This window comes from Lactuca serriola, chromosome 5 (assembly GCF_051521515.1).
Source record: "Lactuca serriola cultivar US96UC23 chromosome 5, Lser_US96UC23_V15, whole genome shotgun sequence".
In the NCBI taxonomy this organism is placed as follows: Eukaryota; Viridiplantae; Streptophyta; class Magnoliopsida; order Asterales; family Asteraceae; genus Lactuca; species Lactuca serriola.
In genome coordinates, this window is record NC_136412.1 from 183793231 (window position 1) to 183812543 (window position 19313).

The following is a 19313-nucleotide window of genomic DNA, read 5'->3' on the forward strand; positions in this document are numbered from 1 at the left end:
GTTATATTCATAATTGTTTTTAGAACATCTCAAAACCTTATCGTTGAGATTGAATCGGATCCTATAAATCGTGAAACTTTAAACGGATTTCCCCGTAGTTCTACTTATCGGATTTAAGATCCGTTTGACTTTTTAGAAACCTTATAACCGAGATTATCAGTTGTCATTTTCAGAAAAATTATTTCATATCCGGATCAAAGGCACACAATTTGAGAAAGTTAAGAAAATATTATCATTTTTAAAATATCCAAATATGACATTGTACTTTTGACAGTTTGAGTCATGCTTAGTTGAATATAAACTTTCAACAATATAACTATAGCATCTATATTTATATTTTCTATCACATGATTCAATACATGTTTATACATATAGAAAATATATGTTGATATATACATCAATATATAATACATAAAATGATTGAAGCATTACATTGCTTCTAAATCTATCTAAAAGTACAAGTTGTACAACCAATAAGTGAAATTGACAATTACGTTTCTTCTACACTTCAACTTATCCAAGGCTACACACAATTGAAAACACTTGATCTTTGTTTTATTATTGTTTCTTCTCTACGATTGTGGCTGTCCAAAACCAAAGAGTCAGCAACCTTTTCTTCCATCTTCTTCTTCCTTTCTTCTTCTTCCTTTCTTCTTTGATCGTGGCTGCCAAGAAACAACAAGAGGCCAACAACCTCTTCTTTTGGTTCTTTTCTTACTCATTCCTTGATAATCAAAACAAAGCCCATATATCCAATCTTTCATTAGTTCCTATCTAAACAATCAAAGAAGAAGAAGTTTTGTTGTTCTTGTGCCTTACTTGATTAATTGAAACACACCTCAAACACCCACCTTCTTCGGGTTCGTTCACCCCTCGTTGGTGAAATGCTTATTGTCGGATCGGAGACAAGAACAACCAAGGGAAGCCGCCGAAACAGCCTCCCTCTCACCACCACAGATAACAGCAAAAGCCGCTGCTGCCACCCCTCTCTTTCTGTCTCCTTCGATCAGCCAAGCACCGGTGGTGTTCCTCATGTTCAACCATCGAACAGCCACCTCGACACCTGCTCCACCGCCGCAAGTCACTGTTGTTGTTGCCCATTCGTTTTCATGCTGCCGGCGACGAGAAAGAGCCCTCAGAAGGTTTGCCGGAGATAGGCTACCCCTTCTCCCTCCTCTTCACGGTGGACTTCCTCCACCGAGCCACCTGCAGCCGCCTTCAATCTCTTTTCCTTTCCCTTGACGGATGAGCCGTTGAAGACGTGTGTATGTGTCGTTTGGGCTTCTTCCTCGCAACTGATTCCTTCTTTTGGATCGATCGGGCAAGATGAGGGGACAAAAGCCCTAAACTCTTTTTGTTATGATAAATAACCACATCAGCCCCTACAAATACCAAGTGGTATCAAAATAAATCCAATTGGAAAATATTGATCGAAACTGGTCAATGATGGTTAATGAAAATTACTAAACAACCCCCATTTGTCAAATTACTTCCCTAAACAGCCCTACACTTGTCAAGTAATACCGAAACTGCCCCTTTTGTTAATTAAGTGACAAAAATAGTTCCGGTGGTTTATTTTAAACTCAAAAAGTGTCAAAAGGCGGTTTCTCACGACAAGCTTCACGAAGCGAGCCTAGATCTAGATCACGCACCGAATGTGAGTTTCTACGGCCCCTCTTTTACAGTTTTAATTTGGGGGAGAATACATGAGTGTCTATTTAAAGTTTTGATGATTTTCAAGTTTATTTTACATAAAATAACATCATACTTTATTATTGGTTAAGATTTTATGATGATAACAATCTAAAAGGTATAAAGCGTTAATAAATTATATAAGTAATAGTAGAATGCTATATATGATATATTTATACCTTGTAGTGATATATTAATTAATATTAATAAAAATCACACGATTATAGGTAGATTGATATGAAGATATAAGTTATTCGATTAATTATAATTGTAATACTCGTCGTATATATGTACACGAGAATATTGAGAAAGCATAAAAAGACATTATATACATAACAAAATATGCTATTCAACAAAATTGTGTACAACGGAAATGTACATTGTCTTAATTAAACGACTATAAACAAAGATTTGACAAATATATAATAATTAATTGAAAATACAACAAAAATCAATTATTATTATTATACTCCCGATCATAATGTGGAAACGATTGCTAAGTAAACGATATAATTTATTTTTACAATTACTATAAAAATGTAAATTATTTTAGTTGTGATACGAAACTTGTCACATATGATAATATAATTAATTCTCTGATTTTTTGGGATTATTACCTAATAAATTATACGGCATATCAATTATGCGATTTATCGAGTATTTGCATAAATGAGTATTCGACTACGCGAACGAACATCCTACTTATCAGCTGAAGTAAAGAACTATACAAATTATTATCGCCACAATAGTCGAACGCTACATTAATTTCACTATTTAACTAATTTCACTATGCTTCGAAAATCTTAATAATCTAAGATTCGCGTTAGTGACCCTAGAGAACAACGAATTTTATGAGTTGAAAAATTATCGTCATGGATTTTGTGGATTATGTATCCCGTATGTGTCTGAAGGAGGATTGTATCGAAAGGGGTGAAAGAGAGAGTTTTATGATGGTGTATTTTTCCGTTGTATGGATCAAATCCTGGAATCGACACCTAGCTCTATAACCGTTAATCCAAGAGGAATCATATACTGTAGGTCTATGTACACGGCATAGATTTATAATAAAGAACCTTCGTGTAGATCTATTTCTTATAGAAAGATTTATGTGAATGGTTATTTTCCATCTGTGGTTGCTAGCTATAACTTCGTCTGACGAGGCAACAGGCGTCAAGTGTTTCTTTCTTCGTTACTATACGACTGCTTTTAAACGTTAGTAATGATCTCGATTCCTCCATTTATATTTATATTGTGCCTGTGTGGCTTGTTTATTGTGCCTTTTTGGCTTGTAGAGGAGCGACGAATAGTGTCGGTTATAGGCAAATTGATATGTTGAAGATTTTTATTCGAAGAAGTATAGATCTAGATTGAGTCAATCCTCCCAATTTGGGCCGAGTGTGAACGAGTGTTTAGGTTGTTAACTACCTCTACGTACAACATAATTCTCTGTAAGTAGAGACGTTTCAAAGAATAGAATTGTAAAGAGAATGGTTAATATTTGTCGTTGAAATTATACGAGTGGTAAAAATATGTGTTTATAATTTTTCGGATATTGAAAAGTATTTTGGGGTGAGTTTGCCCAACTGGTTAAGTGTCGATTTCCAAATTAAGTAAGATAATGCTTAATTAATAATACGACACGGATTTACAATGTTTATAAAATTTGAAACTTATGAGTTTTACATATAAACTGTACAAACGTTTGTACAAAGTTTTAAGAGTAAACTTGGCTATTTTATGTTTTCACAAAGTGTGAGATGACTTTATTTTATATAAATTGGATTTCCAAATCTTTATATAAAGAGCATTTCGGTCATGAGAATCGTAAGAATTTGTTATAAGTTTGGTTTACTTATATATTTTGCAAATGGTGTATTTTTTAATTTCAACAAATGACATTTCTAAATGAGTTTAAATATACTTTTATGACTCAATTATTTTATACTTTCGATAGAAAAATATGTGTTTATAAAAGCTGGTCAACCAGATAAATTTTATAAAACATTTTTGGGTGTAAAAATACTTTGTGTCAAAACCTGTAGAACTCACCAACAATTTTGTTGATGTATCTTAATGCATGTATTCTCAGGTTATTTATAAGGCCAGAATAGTTTGTACAGAAGATTCTCCGATATTCTTATCATGCAAATGTGAATGCCAGATCGTTAGGCGTGTGTACCGTTTCAGCAATAACTATTGTCAATGTAATTTCCATTTCAGTAATAATAAAAGAATATATTTAAATTGTTTAATGTATGTTCAATAACTGTGATTACTGGTTTACGTTGCGCACCTCGGCGTTTCCGCCGTCGCCCGAGGGTGTGGCAGATTGGTATCAGAGCTATTGGCTATAGCGAACTAGTAGTTTCTTAGGAAAGCGCGACTATAGCCTAGGGCTTACTCTTTTAGGTTAGGTGTATTCCTTAACCTACAAATATAGGGTTATACATATATACATATATAAACTCGAACCATCGAATGCTAATACACCGCAAGGTTTTAGGTCAAACACCTTAACTAAGTTGATTGTATGTGGGCCGAACCACAACTAGACATAGACTGATCACCGATGTTTAATTATGGTTGGACCGATAAACAATTAAGCTTAGATTCGGTTGTTGATAGACTAAAACACTTGGAGTCCGGATTATTTAAGGAAAAATCATAGCTTAAAACGCTTAAGAACCCTAAAAAGTTTAATAAATACATTACGAACATTTGGCAAATATTTACCTCAAATGCTCATGAAACTGTAAGTATCATAAACATAGATCATGTCCGATGATTATCTCGGAATACTAATTTCTCGGCTATGATATGCTATGAATACTCTTGTTAGACATCTTAAGGATAGCGTGTAAAATACACACATTTACGAATCATTTCGAATTTGGATTAGGTATTCAATCAATTTGTTTCTTTCTGTTGTGAACCGTCCGACTTATGTTTGAACCATCCAAGTTCAAAAGAAGGACATCTACTCCAACCATCCATCATTTGTTAGCCTTTTTAAAGGAGGATATTAAAAACGTGAATCATTAAAGTTGTTAGACATCTTGTATAGTTCCCAAGATATCTTGATTCATATAAATCCAAAACGTCATAACTCGAGATATAGTCAATACATAATGTTGTAGTCAACGTTCTCTACAACATATTCTTCGTGAGTTTGTACAAATTATCCCAATACATGGTTGTTTCTTTTCACTCGTTCTAATTGTAAAATTTCACCCTTGGTGGTACTGTAAAAGTTCGCTACATCTAATAATCGTAGTAGAGTAAATCTCGGGCAAAACTGCATCAATTTTACACGTTTAGCCTAATTGTAATTTTATCACTTATATTCACAGCAATATTTCCACACGACTTATTTCTCCTTGAAACTAATTATAATGAGACAAAGATATGTGTCACAAGAGATGAGTCAGTAATCGTCCAACACCCTCACGATTGCTTGTCGCAACTACGATCAAGATAATAATCGAATAACTAGTAGTGAACACTTTGGTGACTTATAAGTCAACAGGAACAACGACTTTGAACAAGGTAGATTTCAAAAGCAACAAACATGGAAGTAATAGTAACATCAACCTAGATCCTTCTATGACGTTGAATGGATAGTAGGAATGACTCTCTGGAGTGAAAATATGGAATTGGTATTTCATCTCAGCTCTTGTGTAGGAAGCAATCGTGTAAAGTGGTCACCTACACTTTTAAAGACATAAATTTTACCAAGTAGAACTATTATGTGTAAATTGTGGGCATCGACTCTGCTTATGCCACGACTTGAGAAGGACTACAGGTGAGGCTCATAGGAGTGTGATACTAAGAGATGAAATGCAGAGATTAGAACAACAATTGGTGGAAGAAAAGCTTGTTATGAAAATAGTGAAAATGGGCTCTTTTAGAGAAACTACCCAAGACTACAGAACTAGGAGGTGAAAACTCGATTCAGAGCAATCATGATCGAAACAAGGAATGAAATCCATGACACATCAGTAGTAACTGGTGTGTTTCATATTAAGCACTCGTATGCTAGAGTATTTTTGTTTTAGGTGTGTGGCGGAATATTCGTGAACCTTAAAGTTAAACCTATTTTAACTCAAGAATCCGCTAGATGGAAAGGAACCTGTAAAGTAGAGTCAACTAGTGAGATGTCGGAAATATACTCGCGAAATGTTAATAAATTTCATCCTAATACTTACCAAATCATGTTTGTCACGTCAATCTCGTGCGTATGTCTTCGAAAGTCCAATATTGTTTTCTATAAGACATTGTTTGGTTTGCGTCACGTCAGGTCCTATACGACCCTCTTTTAACTATAACCATGAACGATCGATCTTTACTTATAGACTTTATGCCAAATCCGCGCAGAAGCTTCGACATTATCATATGTATGAATCAGTTACTTCCCCATTGTGTCTAGATTTGTACTATAAGGAAATTGTATGACGAAGCCTACCCCACGAGAAAGACATAGTCATTTCTAATGGAAAGTCAGAGAAGAACCTAAAGATGCTTTCTCGCCATAAAGATCAAATGTGAAGGACTTAATCAAATATGAAGGATTTGATGAAATGTGAAGGATATTATCAAATGTGAAGGATTTGATAAAATGTGAAGAATTCAATCAAATGTGAAAGATTTGATAAAATGTGGAAGTTTAAGCGAAGACTTCTTCCCAAGAAATGAACGCTGGAATTTTAACAACAAAAGAATTTATGTTGGATACTACCAGTGATCCATCGAGAACTTTTTTATGCTAGCTCAATTATCAACTATGTTAACACCAAAAAGGAAACAAAGTCCAACTGGAAAAATAAGCAAGAGAATATATTATAGAAGTTGGAACAACTATGGTGTATTGCACAAATCCTACCCTTCTGAAAGAATAGAGAACTTGTTCGTCCACGACAACGTGTACATAAAGGATTGATGTGAACATAGAGGAATTGAGAAAAGGTTTTTTCCTATGCTTTTGGTTGAATGACATAAATGAGAAAATTGTTGTCATCATGATGGGTGAGATTCGTTAACATTGTAGTGAGATTGACATAGTAGAAAATGTCTTGAGCCAAAAAGAACGTACCAAACCTCGTTGAGTACGAATGTTGATTATGAATATCCATTCACAACCTACGGCTCATATTCGAGAAGTTTAACTCAAGATTCTGAGAGAGGTAAGGCTTTACGAGAGAAACTCTGTGAAAGATGGATAAATAAGTCAAGCTTAGGGATGACGGGACATGATACTTTATAAACCAAATGTGTACGCCTAAGTGCAGTGAACACGAGAGCATAGTCTTAGACGAAGCTCATAGATAAGAGTGTCCCATCCATCCAGGCTCTGACTAAATGTTTTTAGATTTGAAAGAATTGAAGTGATGAACGTGCATGAAAGAGGAGATTGCCACTTGAGTGGACAAATGTCAGACTTGTACCAAATGCAAAAAGTTAGAAACACTCAGGACTAGAGTAATGGTAGAGAAATACGCAAGTACAAATGGCAACCAACGTTAATGGACTTTATATCAAAACTACCCAAGAAACCTAATGGTTTCTAATTATATTCGGGTAGTGGTCCAAAGATTGACTGAGTACGCCTACTTCCTGCTAATCTAAGAACCATGCGAAATGGAAAAGCTAACCAGTACTTGCCAAAGAAATCGTCAGACTACACAAGGTGCCAATCTCTATCCTCCCTTACTAAGATAGTAGATTCAACTATTAGTTTTGACAACCATTGAAAATCCTTTAGCACGGTTAGACCGAATGAACCATCTTGTATGATAGACTATGAATATTGCATGGAATACTCATTTCCATTAATTGAGTTTCCTACAATGTTAGTTGTCACACTAGCATAAAGATCTCAAGGCTTGAGGCTTTGTACGACGAAAGTGTTGATCCCCGATAAGTTGGGCAATGATTGAAGAAACAAAATTTAAAAAAAAAAGAGCATGCAAGTGATGTGTTGCATGTGAATCCAAGAATCGTTTGTGAGATCACAACAAAGATTATGTGAAACGAAGAAAGATTTTAGACTGGTCATGAACGACAAGAGAGTTAAGTGAATGAAAAATATAAGTCTCTCGACTTCCAAGTCGAAGACTGTGTAGCTTTTAAACGCCTACTCTTATAGAGAAATGATTCAGCTTAAACAACGAGTCATGTTAAACATGCAGCTCAAAGGAACTTAGAAATTCTTAATAGAATTTAGTCCTAATGTTTATATCAAGCTATCTTGAGAACTAAACGTTGCATAGGACGCTTTTTCATACGCCAAATCTCAAGGGGTGTCGATCCGATGACACATTTGTCATCTCTGTTTCAATAAAGTGAGTTAGGAAACCGTGCAAATATTTCATAATTAGGAAAGTACCCGCGATAGAATTGTATATAAGATTTGACAACCTTGAAAGAATTGATTTGATCGTATTCCCTATTCATTTCTTTTTGTAGAGATTAGAATAGAGCCATCTATTCATCTGGGTAACCAACCTTTAGTTATGCGACTTAAAACGACCATAGAATGATCATGTGTGAATCAAGCGAAAAGAAAATGTCACGAGTTGTTTTATAATGTTTTATCTACACGTTGAATTTCAGGACGAAATTCCTTTCAACGGGGGGGGGGGGGGGGGGGGGGGGGGGGGATAATGTAACAACGAGTAAAAATTGGTCAGAGTTTGACGGTCAAACCACCGCAAACCGTTATGCAAAAAAGACCAATTGCGTGAAAAATTTATGCTTATAATATATATTAAATATGTCATATTCATAATTGTTTTTAGAACATCTCAAAACGGCTCAAAACCCTTATCGTTGAGATTAAATCGAATCTTATAAATCGTGAAATTTTAAACGGATTTTGCCGTAGTTCTACTTATCGGATTTAAGATCCGTTCGACTTTTTAGAAACCTTATAACCGAGATTATCAGTTGTCATTTTCAGAAAAATTATTTCGTATCCGGATCAAAGGCACACAAATTGAGAAAGTTAAGAAAATATTATCATTTTTAAGATATCCAAATATGACATTGTACTTTTGACACTTTGAGTCATGCTTAGTTGAATATAAACTTTCAACAATATAACTATAGCATCTATATTTATATTTTCTATCACATGACTCAATACAAGTTAATACATATAGAAAATATATGTTAATATATACATCAATACATAGAATGATTGAAGCATTACATTGCTTCTAAATTTATCTAAAAGTACAACCAATGAGTGAAATTGAAAATTATGTTTCTTATACACTTCAACTTATCCAAGGCTACACACAATTGAAAACACTTGATCTTTGTTTTATTATCGTTTCTTCTCTACAATTGTGGTTGCCCAAAACCAAAAAGTCAGAAACCTTTTCTTCCATCTTCTTCTTCCTTTCTTCTTTGATCGTGGCTGCCAAGAAACAACAAGAGGCCAACAACCTCTTCTTTTGGTTCTTTTCTTACACATTCCTTGATAATCAAAACAAAGCCCATATATCCAATCGTTCATTAGTTCCTATCTAAACAATCAAAGAAGAAGAAGTTTTGTTGTTCTTGTGCCTTACTTGATTAATTGAAACAAACCGCAAACACCCAACTGCTTCGGATTCGTTCACCCCTCATTGGTGAAATGCTTATTGTCGGATCGAAGATAAGAACAACCAAGGGAAGCCGTCGAAACAGCCTCCCTCTCACCACCACAGATAACAGCAAAAGCCGCTGCTCTCACCCCTCTCTTTCTGTCTCCTTTGATCAGCCAAGCACCGGTGGCGTTCCTCATGTTCAACCATCGAATAGCCACCTCGACACCTGCTCCACCGCCGCAAGTCGTTGTTGTTGTTACCCATTCGTTTTCCTGCTGCCGGCGATGAGAAAGAGCCCTCAGAAGGTTTTCCGGAGATAGGATACCCCTTCTCCCTCCTCTTCATAATGGACTTCCTCCACCGAGCCACCTGTTGCCGCCTTCAATCTCTTTTCCCTTCTCTTAACGGATGAGCCGCTGAAGACGTGTGTATGTGTCGTTTGTGCTTCTTCCTCGCATCTGATTCCTTTTTTTGGATCGAACGGGCAAGATGAGGGGACAAAAGCCCTAAACTCTTTTTGTTATGATAAATAACCACATCAGCCCGTACAAATACCAAGTGGTATCAAAATAAATCCCATTGGAAAATATTGATTGAAACTGGTCAATGATGGTTAATGAAATTTACTAAACAACCCCCATTTTTCAAATTACTTCCCTAAACAGCCCTACACTTGTCAAGTAATACCGAAACTGTCCCTTTTGTTAATTAAGTGACAAAAATAGTTCTGGTGGTTTATTTTAAACTCAAAAAGTGTCAAGAGGCGGTTTTCATTGTAACGACCGAAAAATACAACCAATTTTAAATTTTTCAAAAACATTTCGATTCCATTAAATCTTTACGAAAAGGTTTTCAATACAAAACATTTAACGTGTTCCCAGAATCACAATACTACGAAATCATGAGGAGCGGTACGATCACGCCTTCGCCTTGCCACAGTCTCCTGAAGAACCTGAAAAACATGAAACCACAACTGTAAGCCCGAAAGCTTAGTGAGATATCCCCAAACTACCAACCACAAATACCATACACGCATAACATGCCATAACATATCCGATCACAGAACAGCCATGCACTTCGGGTCTACTGTGTGACTGGTCCGTCGCACCGGCCTACAGTCCACCTGGTCCACCCTCTGAGTCTATCCACATACATCGAGTCTGCAGTGTGATTGGTCCGCCCGCTCCCAGGCCTTCAATCCACCTGGTCCACTCTCCGAGCCTTCGGCACGTCTGGTCCGCCCTTTCGGGGCCTACAGCCTATCCGGACCGCTCGCTGGGCCTTCGGGACAACCGGTCCGCCCTGGGTATCTTGGCCTACAGCACACAGCAGGACCCGCCTCAACCCAACTCCAGTCCAAACAACCATGTGCACATAAACATACAATCATATAGCAATTCACAGGCAACAAGTCAATCAAGCAGATCTGTCACAACTGGAAATTTTGTGTCATGTAATCTATACATTCAAGCTAATGTGAATCAAAAACTTCAATCAAATACATCATGCAAGTACTACAAATAGTCATCAAACAATTGGGAACACTAGAAGTTCTTATTTAGGTCCATTTTGGACTAGAACTTCCTTATTGGACCTAATGGACCAATAAACTTCCAATTTGACTATCTTGGGTTTAGAACCCTAAATGGGCTCTAATTGGACCCACATCTAATTTATTTCAGCATTTTGGGCCATATTGGGCCTAGAATGAAATGAATTGAAAGCTTTGATCCATGAATACCCTAAACTAGTTCAACAAAAATGGAAAAAAAAAATCATACTACATTCTTTTAGGTATAAAACACACCCTAACTAACTCTAATTTTGGGCTTAAGGAAAAAGCCCAAAATTTTCTTTTCCCTTTCAAATTCTCGGCCCAAGGCCCAAGCCCAAGGAGAAATGGAAGAGTTGACTATTTGCTTGCCACCTCATTATTACCCAACATGTTTCCATGCACCTTAGTCCATATCTCCATGCATATCACTTCAAAAGTCATTTCTTCTTCTCTTCTCTCTCACACTCGGCCACAAGCACACACACACCACAAAAATGTCTCAAAACCCTCTCAAGAACACTCAAGAACATCCCTCCCTCTCCACTCAAAAATCTCGAGTTTTAGGAAGCATTCAAGAGGAAATTTCCACAAAATTCTTCATCTAAGGTAAGATTATGCTTGGATCTATGACTTAGATTCTTTTTGTTATCAAAATCCTTTCCTAATCCATGCAAAAATCGTGATCTTACCTCTTAGAAGCATACCAAACTCGAGATCTACCAAGGAAAGGTGCTAAGGCCAAAAATCATCAAGTTTTCCTCCATCTTTTCTTCCAAAAACCGAAACCACACCCAAGGTGAGCTTCATACCCCCTATTTTCTGTTTTTATGAGTTTTGTGGGGGGGGGGGGGAATACAAGTGAAAGTGTAGATCTATATGTGTTTTGTATGCCTTGTATGATTTCCATGCTTATATGTATGCATTTGTGTGTTATAATGTTGGATCTAGCCATAAAACCCCTCAAAACCGAGATATATCTTGTGTTAAATGATTTTAGCTTCAAATATATTTCTAAATACAAAGTGTTTCAAGAAAAATGGTTAAGTGGTTTAGTAACAATTTTCTTTGGGTTAAAAACACAAAATTTGGGCCAAAAATGTGAAAAATACAAAATTAAGGGCCCAAAATGACATATCACGAATTCTGATGGATGAGGTGTGTCAAATTACTCATTTAGAGGATTAAAAACATAAATTTCAAGCTTAATGGGCTAAAAATGACATTTTCGGCCCAATGAGGCCCATTATGCGAGATTTTCTGTTTTGGAGGGCCAAAACTGTGTTTTTCTGTAAAACAGTGGACTATAAGTGTTCCAAGTCCTTTTTAAAGGTTTAAAACGCTTTTTAAATTTAAAAAGGACCAAAGTTGCAAAAATTTTACAATTTGGGCCAAAATTGTCAAAATTGCGAAAAGGAAGGGTTATAACCGAGAAAACTGAAATTTCAGGGACTTAAACTGTTTTCTATGAAAAATATGCTGAAAAATATCAATTTCAATAATTTTTGGTGTTAAAATGTCAAGAAAATTGATTTAAGGACCAAACCGGAAAGTATTTAACTAAAGGATTGAAAAAGTAAATTTTACAAACAATGAGGGGCTGAAACAGAAAACTTCCAAGGCTATTTCAATACATGTAATTGATCAATCCATGGTACCGCGACTATCGACGAAATACAATACACTACAATACCAAAATCGTTGTGAAACGAATTGGTTCGGTCTCGAACCAATGAAAATCCGAAACTACTAACACGACGACACTACGATTCATACAAATAACGTTTGGGAACTCAATTTACATGCGAGTGTGCACAGACGTCTACGCACCATCTTTGGGCCCCAAAAGTGTAAAATCTTGTTTGTTGGGCCTAGCTAGCCCAATGACCTGATCTTAAGGCTCGAAGACATTTTTTTTCTACGAAGTGTTGGGTTTCACCGACTTGGCACAACGTAGAGGGACTTTCAATGGCTTGTATACTACTGGTCCCCAAGGGTCCTTTGGTATTGCTAGTAAAGTCTACATTTTTGCGAGGCGGGTCGGGGACCCCTCGTACACATTTTATCCCCAACCGGCTATTAGAGTCATCGAGGTCTTCGTGCCCTCTTTCTCTTCGGATGTGGGACGACACGTAGTCAGGGCGGCTGGATAACGTGATTAGTACAGACGACGCCTTCGGGATCGTTAGTATAGCTATAAACTGGGCGTTTGTGTAATGCGGGTTTGTAGTAATTAATCATGCTCAAAAATAATCCAACGTCGCCTGGGACTGACACTATACGCTATGCAATGGTTTCAATGTAACTTCATGTAATTCAAGGAATTAGGAGAACATCGGGTTTTCCTAGGGTTTTCAATACATACAGATTTGAAATGCATACAACTTCAATGAACAATTTTTTTTACAAGTATAGAAACAAACAAGCATACCTATGGATCTTCACAAACGTTTTTTTACAAGTATAGAAACAAACAAGCATACCTATGGATCTTCACATACGTTTTCAAAAGCTTTTTCTTTTCAGAAAATATCGGATTTTCTGGTGGTTTTCAAACAATACAAACATTGGATTTCAAACACTACTTATGAACTCACCAACATTTCATATGTTGACGTTTTTCAAAATACTTGTATTCTCAGGGAACCAGTGAACCAAAGGAAATCATATTCAGTGATGGCTTGCAGTGTATTGGTGTACGAATCGAACAATTTATTTTTGGGAATGTAATGTTTTAAACAATATACTTCATGTAAATTCTACTGGTTGTACTATATTAATGCATGGTGACGAATGTTGTTATGTTTCATATATTCAATGTTATGGTATTCAATTGAGTCACGACAGCCCCTGGACGTTTCCGCCGTCTGGTTCGGGGGTGTGACATGTTGGTATCAGAGCTTTGTTTATAGTGAACTAGCATGTCGAGCCACACATTGATATGCAACTATAAACCAAAAAGAGGGACTAACATAACTCTGAACAAAACAAGTAAATAAAACACACTTGCTTGCATTAGGGATAAGGACCTAACGCTGAATCAAACACAATAACACTGGTATCTCGGTTAATTCGGGACTGTTCTTAGTGATACCAAGGAGTGAATGTAGCCTGATCAACTACATTCTCTCCAAGGTAAAACTAACACACGTCTTGATGAGATCGGGATAGCTAGGGAACCTAAAACTATACCCTTTATCACCCAAAAAGAGAATGTTTGCTTAGTCTGTACAATAGTCATAGCATCCTAGGAATAATGTTAGCATATTTACGTACTCGCGCAGACAGCATGGCTGGTTTTCATCACCCTGGAGACCCCTACTTCCCTAATCAGGGAAACAACGGGTGGCTAGAGGAGGAGGAGCCTGAGGAAGAGCCTGAAGAGGAACCTGAGGAGGACCCCGAAGAGGAATCTGACGGGGAACCGGAGGCAGAAGTCGAGGGCGAGCCTGCCGAACCCGAAGAAGACGAAGAACATTTCGGAGAGGAGCTCGATGACAGCGAAGGGGGTGATTCGGACGCAGAGTCCGAGGTCATCGACCCCCCTTACCCGATCAGGGTGCCTACTTACCGTGTGGGCCCCACTGGACCTACCCCTCCTTGGGGCATTGATCTCTGGAGATGGAGCAGACATCAGGGACAGCGACCCCCGTTTGGCATGTCACGTGAGTTCTTCGATCTGAGGGACGGAGGACCGGCCGACCGAGCCCTACCGGTCATGGTGAGACGATTACGGGACACCGGCGACCTTGCTCAGGGCACCGCTGATCAAGTACGCCAGTTGTGGACTAGGGTCGAGCGTGCGGAACAGGAGACGCGTGACGTCCTCCGGGAGTTTCACATGAGGCAGGTGAGGTGGAAGTCTCGACTTCAGGACGCAGAACGCTTGGTGGCTCGTCTTCAGGGAGCATCCACATCTTCGGCACCACCTCCTGACGCAGCTCATCGCGGTTAGGGATAGACTTATCATAGTAGGTCATTAGGAACTATGTTATGTACTCCGGCTCTATGTTTAAGTGACTACACTACTCATGGAGCCGTTATGCTGTCGGATTAGTGTCACATATGTATGCTCCTACGAGCAAATTTCCTTGTATTAAATGCGGATAATATTAATGAACTTTTGTGTGTTTTGCTATGATATTACCAGTTGTTATGTGTTGAGACGTTATGATTGTATACTCGATGGTAGTAATGTTTAGGTTCGTATCATACACCTAGTTAGTAGGATCACAGCCTCACAGAAACCACGTACACTCAACATCTTTCCGTTTCATGACAGAAAGATGCCTCGCCCAGCTACTCGCGGAAATCCCGAACCAACCCCGCCCGAAGTTGACACCACTGCTTTCCAGGCAGCCGTGTCTGCTGCGGTCACAGCAGCTATGGTGCAACTTCACCGAGGGAACAACGGAGGAGGTAACAGGCAAGGATCCGGAAGTTCGAACAACGGGACGAATCAAGGACCCACTAAAACGTGCACCTACAAGGATTTTGCGAACGCCAAACCCCGAACTTTCAACGGCACTGGAGGAGTGATTACCCTAAAGCGATGGATCGAGAAGGTAGAGTCGGTATTCGAGATATGCGAGTGCCCCGAACAGATGAAGGTGAAGTTCGCGGCCTGCACTTTTGTGGACCAAGCACTCACTTGGTGGAATGGACACGTAGAAGCTATGACGCTCCCTGTCGCCAACTCTATTCCCTGGGCAGAAATGAAAGAAATGTTAATGGCGGAGTACTGCCCCCGAGGCGAAATACAAAAGATGGAACAGGAACTATGGAATCTCACTGTGCAGAATGGGAACATCGATGCCTACATAACGAGATTTAGCGAACTATCTCTGTTGTGCCCGGGTATGATTACATCAGAAGGAAAGAAGATTGAACGATTCATCTGGGGACTGACATCCCCCATTCAAGGGAATGTGATAGCTGCGAACCCTGAAACGTTTGACAGTGCAAAGAGATTGGCAAAGAGGCTATATGATCATAACCACAAAAAGGGCGAGAAGCCAGTGGAGACTGAGAAGAAAAAGGAGGATGATGGCAAGAAAGGGCGGAACAACAAGAGAAAGGGGCGTCAGGGCCCCGAGACCTCTAAAAAGCAGCAAACAGTGGCAGTTAACGTTGTCACTGCGCCGGTTCCAGCCACACCACATGCTCCAGCCTCAGCTGCTTCAAATGCTTCAAGACCCTATTCCGGTAATCTTCCCAAATGCAACAAGTGCGGTTTCCATCACCAAGGAGAATGTAGGGAGTTCCATTGCACCAGTTGCAACCGAAGGGGACACACTGCAAGGTTCTGCAGGACTTATCCTTCTCAGAACCAGAGTCAGGGAAACAACCAGAACAACAACAACCACCGCAATAACAACAACACCAATGCCGGCAGCAACAATACAGGGCCTAGCCACACCTGTTTTGGGTGCGGAAGGACGGGACACTTCCGTCGGGATTGCCCTAACAACAACAACTCAGGAAACAGAGTAGCAGGAAGAATGCTGACTATGGGACAGAGTGATGCAGTTCAGGACCCCGCAGTTGTGACCGGTACGTTTCTCCTAAACCACACTTATGCATGCATCTTATTTGATACCGGAGCGGAGCGAAGTTTCGTAAGCGAGAAGTTTAAACATTTATTAAAACAACAACCCCAGAAGCTAAATGAAACCTATACGGTGGAAATGGCCAATGGGAAAACCGAATCCACTAGGGAGATCTACATCGGATGTACCCTAACCCTCAACCAACACGTCTTACGAATAGATCTGATGCCAGTATCAATTAGGAGTTTCGATGTGATTATCGGCATGGATTGGTTAAGCCCCCACCATGCTGAGATTATGTGCCATGAGAAGGCTATTCGCCTTCGTCTCCCAAATCACGAAACCCTAGTAATTTACGGAGACAAACCCAGTACAAATCTTCGTCTCATCTCGTGCATCAAAGCACAAAAACACTTGCGAAAGAACAATTTGGCGTTCTTGGCTCACATAGTGGACAAGACCAAAGAAGAAACTAACATCCAAGACATTCCAGTAGCATGTGAATTTCCGGACGTGTTTCCCGAAGATCTTCCAGGAGTACCCCCAGAGAGACAGGTTGAGTTCCGAATCGACCTCGTTCCAGGAGCAACTCCTCTTGCTAAATCACCATATCGATTGGCTCCTGCTGAAATGCAGGAATTGTCCAGCCAACTCAGTGAGCTTCTGGACAAGGGATTTATCCGACCTAGCTACTCGCCATGGGGAGCTCCGGTGCTCTTTGTCAAAAAGAAGGACGGATCTTTCAGAATGTGCATCGATTACAGAGAGTTAAATAAACTCACTGTCAAAAACCGCTACCCACTCCCACGAATCGATGATCTATTCGACCAGCTCCAAGGAGCTAGTTATTTTTCTAAAATAGATCTACGGTCCGGATACCATCAACTCAAAGTCCGAGAAGAGGATATTCCTAAAACCGCTTTCCGAACCCGCTACGGACATTATGAATTCGTCGTAATGCCCTTCGGTCTAACAAATGCACCTGCCGCATTCATGGACCTAATGAATCGAATCTGTCGACCGTTCCTGGACAACTTCGTCATTGTGTTTATCGATGACATCCTCGTCTATTCTCGAAACAAAGAGGAGCATGGCCAACATCTCCGACAGATCCTAGAAACTCTGCGAACGGAAAAGCTGTACGCCAAACTCTCCAAGTGCGAGTTCTGGCTCCGGAGTGTGAATTTCCTAGGCCACGTAGTTAGCCAAGACGGAATTCATGTGGATCCCTCTAAGGTCAAAGCTGTGGAAGGATGGGCAACTCCGACTACGCCCACCGAAATTCGTCAGTTCTTAGGCCTAGCAGGCTACTATAGGAGATTCATCCAAAACTTCTCTAAGATCGCCAAGCCGCTTACCTTGCTTACGCAAAAGGGAGTGCCATTCAAATGGACGGACCGACAGGAGGTTGCGTTTCGAACCTTGGAGCAAGCTCTTTGTAGCGCACCTGTACTATCTCTACCCGAAGGAACGGAAGATTTTGTAGTTTACTGTGACGCGTCAAATCAGGGCTTAGGTTGCGTTCTCATGCAACGTGGAAGAGTGATAGCATATGCGTCCCGCCAACTAAAGACGCACGAAGTAAATTACACGACCCATGACCTAGAACTGGGAGCCGTGGTCTTCGCCCTAAAAATTTGGAGGCACTACCTGTACGGTACAAAGTGCACCATCTTCACGGACCACAAGAGCCTCCAGCACATCTTGAATCAGAAGGAGCTGAACACGAGACAACGAAGATGGGTGGAATTGCTAAACGACTACGAATGCGAGATCAAGTACCATCCAGGCAAGGCCAACGTGGTAGCCGATGCATTAAGTCGGAAGGAGTACTCCAATCGCCGTACGAAAACGCACTCGATAACCATTCAGTCTCATCTGGCCACTCAAATTGCATCAGTCCAGGCAGAGGCTATGAAAGCGGAAAATAGAACTAGCAAGGCATTACGCGGGATGGAGAAGAACCTAGAAGTCAAGGAGAATGGGGTATACTACTTTATGAACCGTATTTGGGTCCCAAAAATCGGAGGATTTAGGGAGACCGTTATGAAGGAAGCCCACAAGACACGATACTCCATTCATCCCGGTTCGGACAAGATGTACTGGGACATTAAACAACACTATTGGTGGCCTAACATGAAGGCGGAAATCGCGACCTATGTTAGTAAGTGCCTTACGTGCGCCAAAGTAAAAGTGGAGTACCAGAAACCTTCCGGATTGTTACAGCAACCGGCAATCCTTGAGTGGAAATGGGAGGGGATTTCTATGGACTTCGTGACCAAGCTGCCCAAGATGTCGGACGGATTGGACACCATATGGGTAATAATCGACCGACTGACGAAATCTGCCCATTTCCTGCCAATCAAAGAATCCTACAAGATGGAGAGACTGACGCGTTTGTACCTACGAGAAATCGTAAGACTCCATGGAGTGCCAAAATCTATCATCTCGGATAGGGACAGTAGGTTCACATCGCGCTTTTCGCAATCACTCGACAAGGCAATGGGAACTCATCTTGATATGAGCACCGCGTATCACCCACAAACGGATGGTCAAAGTGAACGAACCATTCAAACACTTGAAGACATGCTTCGTGCTTGTGTGATAGACTTTGGAAAGTCTTGGGATACCCACCTATAGTTGATCGAATTCTCATATAACAATAGTTACCATTCGAGCATCAAGGTGGCCCCTTTCGAAGCACTGTACGGGCGTAAATGTAGGTCACCGTTATGTTGGGCTGAAGTAGGTGACACCCAGCTAGCAAGAACGTATACGTCGGACAGGGCACTAACAGGACCGGAGATCATTCGCGAAACCACAAAAAATATCGTTCAGATCAGAGCTCGATTACAAGCATCGCGTGACCGACAAAAGAGCTACGCCGATAAACGGCGAAAACCCTTAGAATTCCAGGTCGGTGATCGAGTA

General features: G+C 39.8%; 2 long non-coding RNA genes across 2 annotated transcripts; both read right to left on the minus strand.

Annotated features, from left to right (window-relative positions):
- Window positions 1-370: 370 nt before the first annotated feature.
- LOC145051356 (uncharacterized) lies at window positions 371-1343 on the minus strand. The gene is made up of 2 exons (XR_013683566.1): window positions 820-1343; window positions 371-724 (listed from the first exon to the last, which is right to left on the minus strand). It is a non-coding gene; the product is annotated as an uncharacterized LOC145051356 (long non-coding RNA).
- A 7512-nt stretch (window positions 1344-8855) lies between these two features.
- Window positions 8856-9821, minus strand: LOC145051357 (uncharacterized). The gene is made up of 2 exons (XR_013683567.1): window positions 9264-9821; window positions 8856-9168 (listed from the first exon to the last, which is right to left on the minus strand). It is a non-coding gene; the product is annotated as an uncharacterized LOC145051357 (long non-coding RNA).
- Between the last annotated feature and the right edge of the window lie 9492 nt (window positions 9822-19313).